The sequence below is a fragment of the Schistocerca americana genome, chromosome 2 (genome assembly GCF_021461395.2).
Source record: "Schistocerca americana isolate TAMUIC-IGC-003095 chromosome 2, iqSchAmer2.1, whole genome shotgun sequence".
In the NCBI taxonomy this organism is placed as follows: Eukaryota; Metazoa; Arthropoda; class Insecta; order Orthoptera; family Acrididae; genus Schistocerca; species Schistocerca americana.
Window position 1 is genome coordinate 302,095,616 of NC_060120.1, and position 12,870 is coordinate 302,108,485.

The 12,870-nt window shown below is 41.6% G+C and overlaps 1 non-coding gene across 1 annotated transcript; it reads right to left on the reverse strand.

The window, feature by feature from the left end:
- Positions 1–7,212: 7,212 nt before the first annotated feature.
- Positions 7,213–7,287, reverse strand: Trnar-gcg. The gene has a single exon. It is a non-coding gene; the product is annotated as a tRNA-Arg (tRNA).
- Between the last annotated feature and the right edge of the window lie 5,583 nt (positions 7,288–12,870).

A 12,870-nucleotide genomic window follows, 5' to 3' on the forward strand; every position in this document is an offset into this window, starting at 1 on the left:
CACTCCCGCCCCCTACAGCCAGTCACAGCGAAGTAATTAATGAGGCAAACAGACAAAATATAGTTTCAGTATAAAAATAAAATAAATAAAAACATTGAACTAGGCCAGTTATCCTTTGTACCACACACCCCCTCCCATACCCCTCTCCCTTGCTCCCCCTCTCCAGTCAGTCACAGCCTAGTTTTAAATGAAATATCCACGCAAAATCTATGATGGTGGAACTATTCCGACTGTTCATAGCGTGTAGGCTTTCACGGCCGGCGTCTTCAGTAATTAAAACTTCCGGGCTAAGAGGCCGTGGTCCAATAGTAGAAATACTTCTCGCTGACGTTTCGTTGGCAGCTGCGGGCAACATCATCTGAGGTGAGTCTACGACTGGCTGCTAGGCCGTGGAGGTCCTGTTTATATAGAGCGCGTAGAGGGCGCCACCACTCGTCACATGTTGTCAACAGTAAAACTATCTCTGGCTGGTGTCATTACTCTCGAACGAAGGTAATCGATTGTCACATCTTTGTTACAAAGTCGATCGCCATATCTCATTAACTTCAAGCCTTCTTCTTTCCTGTTAAAATTATTGTGGTGTTTAAAAATCTCTACAGCCTCTCTATACATACGTGCATAATAATGCGATGTATTAGCTAGCACGCTCGTCTCGCTAAATTTTATTTCATGGTCACCCGTTTCAAAAACATGTTCCGCTACAGCCGATTTGTCCGTGTGTCCTAGTCGACAGTTCCTTTTGTGTTCAGTTAGGCGAGTATTGATACTTCTTTTTGTGGTTCCAATGTAAACCTTCCCACAACTACACGGAATCTTATACACACCAGGAATAGCTAAAGGGTGTCGTGCATCTTTCGCCGATCTTAAGCATTCACTAATCTTCTTGGTGGGTCTGAAGATTGTTTCAACTCTGAACTTGGCCAGCACTTTCCCGATACGGTCCGTAATATTGTGGATCAATGGAAGAAAAACTTTCCCCACCGTTGGTTGTTGTTGTTGCACGTTTTCGGTTATTTTTCTTCTGTGATGGAGTGCTCGATCCATCTCCTTTCCAGCGTACCCATTTTTCTGGAAAGCGGTTCGCAAGTGATTTAGTTTCTCTCGCAAATAAGGTGGCTCACAGATTTTATTAGCCCTGTCCACCAATGTCTTGATAATACCTCTCTTCTGCCTGGGATGATGGTTTGAATCCTTATGAAGATAACGATCGGTATGCGTATCTTTTCTGTAGACTTTGTGACCCAGAGTCCCATCTGCTTGTTTAATTACAGAGACGTCCAAAAAATTAATCTGTCCATTACTTTCTGTCTCCATAGTGAATTGTATTTTTGAACTGATGCTATTCAAATGCTTCAAAAAACAGTTCAGTTCTTCTTAACCGTGATTCCATATGACAAAAGTGTCGTCCACATACCGATACCACTTCAAAGGCCTTTTTCTGGCTGACTGCAGTGCTTGCTGTTCAAAAAATTTCATAAAAATATTAGCAACGGCTGGACTTAGAGGGCTACCCATTGCCACGCCACGAGATTTTTAAACACCACAATAATTTTAACAGGAAAGAAGAAGGCTTGAACATAATGAGATATGGCGATCGACTTTGTAACAAAGATGTGACAATCGATTACCTTCGTTCGAGAGTAATGACGCCAGCCAGAGATAGTTTTACTGTTGACAACACGTGACGAGTGGTGGCACCCTCTACGCGCTCTATATAAACAGGACCTCCACGGCCTAGCAGCCAGTCGTAGACTCACCTCAGATGATGTTGCCCGCAGCTGGCAACGAAACGTCAGGGAGAAGTATTTCTACTATTGGACCACGGCCTCTTAGCCCGGAAGTTTTAATTACTGTTCCGACTGTGTTATGTTACCCCTCATCTCTCCTCCAACCAGAGCCTAATGTACTATACGCCATTAAAATAAAATGCTCAAAAATACCTGAATGAGATGAATTATTTGTCTAAATCTTACATTTGCAATATTTTCACATCTAAAATTCATACTCAAAAGACACACTTGAAAATACAGTAACTCCACTTGAATTGCGTATATTAATGATAGGCTGGAAAAAAAAAATATTGTCAATTACGTTGTCATCTCTGACTAACAAAAATTGTTAATCGACCGTCTAATCAGTTGCGTCTGTAAATTGTTGTGTAAATTATATATCATTCATTATGGAACATGAGAATGGTTGCAAAACACACTCTCCATAAAGAGTTAGAAACCAATGTTTTCTTGTGCATTGTAATTCATAAATCAGCGATATGTAGTTGATGTACATAGGTTTTACCTTTATACACGAAACAAGAAAACATCAGAAGCGAGAAATAAAATCAGCTGCTGGTTTGTGTTCCTGTTGCTTCTTATCACTAACAGATGGCTGCACTTGCGAACACCCAAAGTTTGATTTACCCACACTTTGCGAGCACAATGGACTTTCAAAATAATTGTTCTTCACAGCTACGATGCTTGTCAAGTGTCATAATGTTTATTCTAAGTTATAAAGGTCTGGTAAAATGTGTCAGTGATGCAAGAAAGTGCAATGGTTACACCAAGTATCACAACCAAGTTTTGTGTCCAAAACATGCCCTCCCTCTTCGTACACCTTGCTGACTTTGAATCACTGCCTGTGGTTCCTCAGGGCCTATTGCAATACTTATCTTTGCACCTTCCTTAAACGGTGACCATTTTCATGCATCACCATTACGCCTTAGCACCATTTACATTATAATCAGTAATTATATTTTAACTGTAGCAAAAGCCACGTATAAAGATTTTAAAAAAAGGTCACTATTATCCACCATTGTGTTTCGTAAAAAGAATTTTATTTGTCGTCGTCTGTACTTATGCAAGACTCATTATTATTGTCTACCAATGTGTTTTTAAGAAATCATCATTTATTGTCATCTGGTTTTATGTACTGCAAATCATCTTTTCCATTGCTTTGGCTGGAGAGGACGTTTTATCTTTTGTTAACCCATTCCTTTGTGGAGAACTGAAATAACAATAACAAAAACAGTATAAAACATGACTGTGAACTACCTCAATGCTGTTTCCCTATGTAAACACTTGTCGTCACAAAAATAACTCATAATTGACATTCCAAGTTATTTCTAAAAGATCCATACTGATCTACGTGTTGGGAAATTATAAAAACAGACATACAAACAAATAGGCATTCCGAATGTAACCATTTAGGATTAAGTAGTTACATTCAGTTAGTTAATCCTAAACTTGGTGTAAGTCACCCTCATATTAAAGTATCTAAAGGATGTTAATTCTGATGTTGTGTACTGTCATCACCTAAAGATTTTCAGTAACGTTTCACGACCAGCTTGGGAGGCGTAAAGATAATGCATCACAGAAAATGTAATCGATAGTAATAATTGAGTTTTATTACAAATGTTTGGACCTAATCATGTCTAAGAACAAACCGAACTGCTGCAAACGCAACTACGGTACCCTAAAACATCTATCAATTGGATCTTTAGTTCCACACAACGCTTCTCAGTAATATTTCATCACCAGTTTAGGGAGAGGGGGGAGCTAACTACGAAAGTATATTCGATGGCAATTATTTATTTTTATTTTAAAAGCCTAGGCCTTGCTGAGGTTAAGCAAAAAACGAACTGCTTCAGTATTTACCAATAGGAACTATAGCTCTCTAAAACGTTTACCAATCGGATCTAAAGTTCCAAAAATCATTTACACAGTGTATTTCATATAATCAGCTACTAAATAACACCAGAATTTAATAAAAATAATATGTGGTGTAAAACACCACACACACAACATAGCTAAATACCTTAGTAGAAAGGGAGGGAGAAGGTACTTTAACCACTTAAACAGCAACACAATTTCATGAAAGAAGGAAGAAGGTGTTCGCTCAACCTGTGAAGAACCTGTGAAGAACCAGCTTTGTTTACACACACAACACAACCAAAACTGGTGAAAGAGGCATAACATCTCCAAAGATGGAGACAGAATCAACTCTCGAAAATAAAAGTCGCTGATAAAGTATTGTATTATTCATCGAGTACCACAACACACACACACACACACACAAATCCAGGTTGCTTATTGCAATATGTGAGTATAATTTACAGTTGTCTATGACCACAATAGACCTTGAAATTAGATATTTACATGTCTAAACGCAGGGTAATGGTGGTCAGATGGCTCGGTGTCTGCTTAATACACTTCACTTCCTTGCAATTAATTTTTATCAGGCGCATCAAAGAGCTACAAACAATGTTTCCATATCTTCCTGATCATCATCTCTCTGTATTACACACCGCAATGTTTGTTTTCTTTCTCTCTGTAATGCTTACTTTAATGAGGCAGTAACATTACAGTATATGTTATAGTGGGTATGGAAGCCTGTGATGGTTACTTTAATGAGAAAGCAACATTATAATCTATTACGGACGGAATACACATTTCCTCTCAAGCTTCCACTGTTTATCAGGAGAGAATGACAACGTTTTGTACCATGCTGAAGGTAGGAATTCTGATCTTTTTGCTCCGCTAAATGCATTCTAGGATACACTGTTTACTTTGTCAATTCTCAGTGCACTTTAAGCTGTAAGTTAGATCTGCAGTAGTGCTCATGTGTACCAACCAATTTGTATGTATATAGATGAATTTAATGTTGTCAATAAGCAAGTTGCTTGCATTTTAGTAAGTATACACACAATTCAGGTCTGGAAATATTTAATTTGAAGGTGCATGGTGCTTGCAAAGTATGGTAAGAATATCGAGCTTTGTCTTTTGGAGAACGGTTTTACACGTGTATATAACATACTCATGCTTATAAATTAAGGATAATGCTGATACATGGTGAAACAACGCTCTGGTGGGCGGTTTGCGGGTTTAAATCACCTCGAGATATGACCATGCGGTGCACGGTGGCGCTGGCAGCAGTCCACATAGGCAGAGGTGTGTTGATGCATGTCAAAGTACGGTGCAGCGAGTAAGTTTTCAGACGATTTCAGACGTGCTAATGGTGACTGTGTGTTGAAAATGGCCTATCGATGACGTTATGAAGGGCAGAAGACTAGGGCGACTAGAGGCTGGTCAAACACAGCAGGTCGTAGCACGGGCCCACCGTGTGCCACAAACTGTGACCTCAAGATCATGGCAACTATTCCAGCAGACAGGAAACGTGTCCAGGCGCTACAGTACGGGACGTCCACAGTGTATAACACCACAAGAAGACCAATGTCTCACTATCAGTGCCCGCAGACGGCCACGGAGTACTGCAGGTAGCCTTGCTCGGGAGCTTACAGCAGCCAGTGGAACAGTTGTCTCCAGACACACTGTCTACAGACGACAGAACAGACATAGTCTATTCGCCCGGAGACCTGCAAGATGCATTCCACTGACCCCTGGTAACAGCAGAGCCCGTAAAGCCTGATGTCAAGAACACAGTACATGGTCATTGGAACAATGGTCCCAGGTTATGTTCACGGACGAGTCCAAGTATAGTCTGAACAGTGATTCTCGCCGGATTTTCATCTGGCGTGAACCAGGAACTAGATAGCAACCCCTTAATGTCCTTGAAAGGGACCTGTATGGAGGTCGTGGTTTGATGGAGTGGGGTGGGATTATGATTGGTGCACGTACACCCCTGCACGTCTTTGACAGAGGAACAGTAACAGGTCAGGTGTATCGGGACGTCATTTTGCATCAGTATGTCTGCCTTTTCAGGGGTGCAGTGGGCCCCACTTTCCTCCAGATGGATGATAACGCACGGCCCCACCGAGCTGCCATCGTGGAGGAGTACCTTGAAACAGGCGAATGGAGTGGTCTGCCTGTTCTCCAGACCTAAACACCATAGAGCACATCTGGGGTGCTCTCGGTCGACGTATCGCTGCACGTCTTCAAACCCCTACGACACTTCAGGAGCTCCGACAGGCACTGGTGCAGGCATGGGAAGCTATATCCCAAGAGCTGCTCGACCTTCTGATCCAGAGTATGCCAACCCGTTGTGCGGCCAGTGTACGTGTGCATGGTGATCATATCCCGTATTGATGTCGGCGTACATGCGCAGGAAACGGTGGCGTTTTGTAGCACATGTGTTTCGGGACGGTTTTCTCAACTTATCACCAATACTGTGGACTTACAGATCTGTGTCGTGTGTGTTCCCTATGTGCCTATGCTATTAGCGCCAGTTTTGTGTAGTGCCACGTTGTGTGGCACCACATTCTGCAATTATCCTTAACTTATGAGCATGGGTGTAGTTTACTTTGCTAATTCTCATCAACAACTGCATTTTAAGCTGTAAGTGAGTTGTGCAGTAGTGTTCATATGAGTGATTAGCAACTATTTTTTGGATATGTAGATGAAATGAAATGATCGTGTGGCGTTGTTGGCCAGGAGGCCTCGTGCGGGGAAGTACGGCCGCCGGGTTGCAAGTCTTATCTCAGGTGACGCCATAACGGACGGCTTGTGCGTCGGTGATGATGAGACGATGATGAGGACAAAACAACACTCAGTTCATGAATGGAGAAAATCTCCAGCCAGGACGGGAATCGAGCCCAGGCCCGCTGCATGGAAGGCAAACACGTTACCACAATTTTTTTTTTCTTCAGTTGTTCGGTACTGTTCGTTGCGTTTGGTCTGGGCGGAAGTCAGATGACGTTTTTTTATTACAGAGGGCAGGCAGCGCTCTGACCGATCGCGCTGAGCTACCGTGCGGGCTATACTTTACCGCTCTGCTAAGCAGGCGGACTATGTAGATGAATTTGCTGCACGGTACAAAGAGCGAACTATAGTGGACTTCCTAACCTATTATATATTCAAGTAGTGTCAATAAATGAGCTGTGTGTAATTTAATATGTTGTGCCAGCAATTTTGATGTGAAAATACTTATTTTGAAAGTTCATCGAGCTTGCAATGTTTGCTATAACAACGGAACTTTTGTCGTTAACAAGTGCTGCTTAACCTAAAAGTTTTTATCAGTAGTGTGAATGTGCAAGCTATGTGTATTTTAATAAGTAATACGACGATTTGGATATGAAAGTACTTAGGGTGAAAATCCATTGTGCTTATAAAATGCGTTTTGTATTAGAAATCTTACATATCTTGAGAAATACCACAATCTTATATTACTCCAGAATAAGAATTTTCGTAGAGATCTGTAATTACACTTGCATACCCCCAATAAGCAAACTAGGTCTGAAACTTCCTGGCGGATTACAACTGTATGCCGGACCGAGACTCGAACTCGGGACCTTTGCTTTTCGCGGGCAAGTGCTCTACCAACTGAGCTACCCAAGCACGACTCACGCCCAGTCTTCACAGCTATAATTCCGCCAGTACCTCGTCTCCTACCATCCAAACTTCACAGAAGCTCTCCTCCGAACCTTGCAGAACTAGCACTCCTGGAAGGAAGGATATTCATTATAGAAACCTAGGTCTGTGTGTGTGTGTGTGTGTGTGTGCGTGTGTGTGTGTGTGTGTGTATGTATGTGTGTGTGTAATTTTATTGAATCTTTTTGTGTTACAGTTTAAGTGATAAAAACGCTTCTTCCATCCTTTTTAATATGGTTTTTGGCTATTTTGTGTGTACGCTGTTTTACATTACGTATTTTTATTGCTTGCTGGCGTTATTTAGTAATTAACTATAGGAAATAAATTCTGTAAAGGCTTTAGAGATACAATTTTCCAATTGCCAAACGTTTTAGAGAACTACAGATCCAACTGCTAAATATTGAATCAGTTCGTTTTGTACCCACCTTGAGTAGGTTCACTCATTAGTACTAAGCATCAGGAACTGTCGTCGATTATATTTTCGTAGTGATGATGTATCTCCACCCTTCCTCAATTAGTGGTGAGACATTACTGAAACACGTTAGGTCATGACAGTACACTGCACAAGCTTTACATATTGATATACCTTGTAAACGTAAATATTTTATGTGAGGTTGACTCGCACCAAGCTTAACAGGAAATGATTACCTTCAGAACCCCTATTTGTTTTGTGTTTGCAGCCAATTTGTTGGTTAATATCGATCTTTTAGGACTTGGATTGTCAACCTCTATTATATTTTTAGCTACATGTGTTTATACATAAAAATGCAATTGGGGTAGATTGCACTCACATTTTAGACAACAACTTGACGGATATGTTTGTGTTTGTAGTTGCGATACTTGAAGTAAACATTGCACTTTCTTGCTTCACGGACACATTTTTCCAGTCTTTTCGAACATTGAATTGACAATGTGTGACTCGACCAGCATCATAGATCTGAAAAATAATTACTCGGAAGGTTCTTTTGCTAGCAAAGTGTGTACATCAGTCAAAAGTTTGATGTTTATCAGTGTAGCCAGCTGTTGGTGATGGCAAGCAACAGGCACATAAACCAACAGCTGATTTTATTTTGCGTTTTTGATGCTTTGTAGAATATTTTCGTGTTGCATAATGAAATGAAAATTATAAATGCAGCTTGTGAGACAGCGTACAAACAATTGTTTTGTCAGGAATGAAAACATATTTGACAATATTTATTTAACCTAGTATTATTTTACGCAAGTCAGGTGGTGTTAATGCATTTTAAGCGTGTTTTATGATGACGTATTTTATATGTGAAAATACGTCAAAAGCAATTTTCGGACAAACGATTCAGCTCATTCAGATATTTTTGAGCAGAGCCAGGTTGGAGCTATACTATAGTTTCCTCTTTCGCTTTAAAGGCGTCTAAATAATAGGCTCTGATTGGAAGAGAGGTGGTGGTTTGCAGAGAATAACTGGGCCAGTCTTGCCATCTTAGATTGGGACTGGCTGTTTCATTTTAATACTAGGCAGTGGTTAACTGGTGGGAGGGAAGGTTTTAAATTTCCCACTACCATAAATGGGCTAGTTCTGGCATCTTGGATTTTGATAGTCTCTTTCATTCTGATACTAGGCTGTGAGTGGTTGGATAAGTGAAATGAGGGGCGAAATATGGCATGGTTTGATAACAACACTTATGGTTGTGATAATGCCACTGGTAAGAGTGATGATGTCACTGATAAGGCTGGTGGGGCTTGTGAAGTCGGTGTTTGATGCATGTAGGCTGGTGCGAATTGTGAAGTCATTGTTTGTGCACGTAGTTCCTCTCGGGCGCTAGTTGCGTCGGAAGCGTTTAAAAAAAGTACGCTGCCACGATACTCAAAAGAATAAAAAAATGGTAGCAGGCAAACTCGGGGAAAATCATTTTGGGTTTGGAGCAATATAGAACACGCGAGGGCAGTACTCCCCCTATGTCTTATCTTTGATTGTATGTTGAAGGAAGATGATTCTACATTTACAGCTTTTGCACGTTTAGAGAAAGCTTTTGACAATGTAGAGTGGATTACATTCTTTCAAATTTTGATGGCAGCAGAGATAAAATACAGGGAGCGAAAGTTACGACAACTTTGCAGAAGACGCAAGGCTCCAAGTTTCGAAGGACATTAAAGGGCATCAGTAGTTGAGAAGGAGGTGAAGCAGAGATGTAGAGTATCTCCAGTGTTATTCACTCTGTACATTAAGTAACCAGTGAAGGAAACCAAGGGGGAAATTACAACGAAAGCAACAATTCAAGGAACTGAGATTTGCTGATATCATTGTAATTCTATCAGAGACGGCAAAGGCCTTAGAAGAGCAGTTGAACGCAATTGATATTGTCTTCAAAACATTATCAAAAGTAAGACTGGGGTAACTGAATGTAGTCGAATTAAATCAGACCTTGCTGAGACAGTTAGATTAGGAAATGTGACACTAAAAATGATAGACGGGATTTGTTATTTAGGCAGCAACATAACTGAAGATGGCCGAATCAGAGAGGATATACGAGGGCAGTTCAATAAGTAATGCAAAACATTTTTTTTCTCGGCCAATTTTTGTTGAAAAAACCGGAACTTTCTTGTGGAATATTTTCAAACATTCCCGCTTCGTCTCGTATAGTTTCATTGACTTCCGACAGGTGGCAGCGCTGTACGGAGCTGTTAAAATGGCGTCTGTAACGGATGTGCGTTGCAAACAACTGGCAGTGATCGAGTTTCTTTTGGCGGAAAACCAGGGCATCTCAGATATTCATAGGCGCTTGCAGAATGTCTACGGTGATCTGGCAGTGGCCAAAAGCACGGTGAGTCGTTGGGCAAAGCGTGTGTCATCATCGCCGCAAGGTCAAGCAAGACTGTCTGATCTCCCGCGTGCGGGCCGGCCGTGCACAGCTGTGACTCCTGCAATGGCGGATCGTGCGAACATACTCGTTCGAGATGATCGACGGATCACCATCAAACAACTCAGTGCTCAACTTGACATCTCTGTTGGTAGTGCTGTCACAATTGTTCACCAATTGGGATATTCAAAGGTTTGTTCCCGCTGGGTCCCTCGTTGTCTAACCGAACACCATAAAGAGCAAAGGAGAACCATCTGTGCGGAATTGCTTGCTCGTCATGTGGCTGAGGGTGACAATTTCTTGTCAAAGATTGTTACAGGCGATGAAACATGGGTTCATCACTTCGAACCTGAAACAAAACGGCAATCAATGGAGTGGCGCCACACCCACTCCCCTACCAAGAAAAAGTTTAAAGCCATACCCTCAGCCGGTAAAGTCATGGTTACAGTCTTCTGGGACGCTGAAGGGGTTATTCTGTTCGATGTCCTTCCCCATGGTCAAACGATCAACTCTGAAGTGTATTGTGCTACTCTTCAGAAATTGAAGAAACGACTTCAGCGTGTTCGTAGGCACAAAAATCTGAACGAACTTCTCCTTCTTCATGACAACGCAAGACCTCACACAAGTCTTCGCACCCGAGAGGAGCTCACAAAACTTCAGTGGACTGTTCTTCCTCATGCACCCTACAGCCCCGATCTCGCACCGTCGGATTTCCATATGTATGGCCCAATGAAGGACGCAATCCGTGGGAGGCACTACGCGGATGATGAAGAAGTTATTGATGCAGTACGACGTTGGCTCCGACATCGACCAGTGGAATGGTACCGTGCAGGCATACAGGCCCTCATTTCAAGGTGGCGTAAGGCCGTAGCACTGAATGGAGATTACGTTGAAAAATAGTGTTGTGTAGCTAAAAGATTGGGGAATAACCTGGTGTATTTCAATGCTGAATAAAACAACCCCTGTTTCAGAAAAAAAATGTGTTGCATTACTTATTGAACTGCCCTCGTAAAATACAGACTGTCATGTATTAGAAAAGCATTTCTAAAAGAGGAATTTTTTAATATCTAATATAAATTTTAGTGTTAGAAAGTCATTTCTGGCGGTATTTGTCTAGAGTCTAGCCTTGTATGGAAGAAAAGCGTGAATAATAAGCAGTTCAGACAACAGGAGATTAGTAGGTTTTGAAATGTGTTATAAAATAATGCTCAAGAGTGGTGTGCAGATCGAATGAGTAAGGAGTAGGTACTGAACAGAACTGGGGAGAAATTAAATTCATGGCGTAGTTTGACTAAAAGGAGGGATCGGTAGACAGGACATAACCTGAAGTACCAAGTATTGGTCAAATTCGTAATGGAAGCAAGTGTAGAGGATTGCACGCAAGTGTAGAGGATTGCACGCAATGCAGACATGAATACAGCAAGCAGGTTCAAATGGAATTAGCTTGCAATAGTTACTCAGGAATGAAGAGCCTTGCGCATGATAGAGTAGTGTGTAGAACGGCATCAAACCAGTCTTGGGACTAAAGCCACAAAAACAACAATACAGCAAACTCTCATAACTTTCACAAACGACCTAAATTTTAAGTGTGCTCTCATCACTATCAGTATTTCCCTTAGCACTACAGTTGTTAACACAGGTCTACAAATTACTACACGAACGTGCAAATGGGGGACATTGTCTCTTTCTGCCTTCTTTTGGAGAAAATCAGACTTCCTGATATTTGTTTTGTTAGTGGAAGATATTTCTCTTTTTGGCTTGTCTTATTCAACTTTCCGTGACTTTCCTATTCTACTTGTGTACTCACAATCCGAGCAAGATGGTAGAAGATATGTTCAAACTGTGAAGCTGAGCTTTTCCTGGCTTGTATGTTTCCGCCTGCTGGTCTTGCCGGGGGCCTATCCACATGGGCAAACACTCAGAAAAGAAACTGAAAGGTGTCCTGTGTTGAATAAAGGCTTGTAATTTTCTATATTTCCTTGCCGTTTCATGATACTCTGTTTTTATATTACTTCATTCTGCGAATTTTAACTGAGAATTTTAAAATTCATATATGTAAAAATATATATGCTATTTGTATAACGTTCTTTCGGCGAAAAATGGTAATGACCCTATGATGCCTCCCCCCCCCCCTTTCCCTTGGATTCGCGCCTGTGCAGGACATCGGCTGAAGGTAGCAAATGCTATTGGCATAACATGAGACGGCTGCTAGGAGAGAAACTGTCATGCCTACAGACAGCACGCGAGTTTCACATGGCATCACTTGGAAGCTTAACAGACACCGCGTCTAGGACTTTTGGGTCAGGGTCCCACTTAAGCACAATAAGCCAGAGGCGTTGCGGTTCGTTGATCGCTGACAGTGCGACAGATCTCTCCTGTCGGACGTCTGCGCACGTGTGAGAATGTCATGTATTTCTATATCTATACATGCGCTTCCCTAGCCATCATACCTTTTATGGTGGAGCGTACACGGGGTACCAGAATAGTTTTCCCTCTCTTCAATTACCAAAATTAGTCCGATTCCTCTAAGTTTTCCTGTGTGACATTATTTGATGAAAGTAATACACTCCTGGAAATTGAAATAAGAACACCGTGAATTCATTGTCCCAGGAAGGGGAAACTTTATTGACACATTCCTGGGGTCAGATACATCACATGATCACACTGACAGAACCACAGGCACATAGACACAGACAACAGAGCATGCACAATGTCGG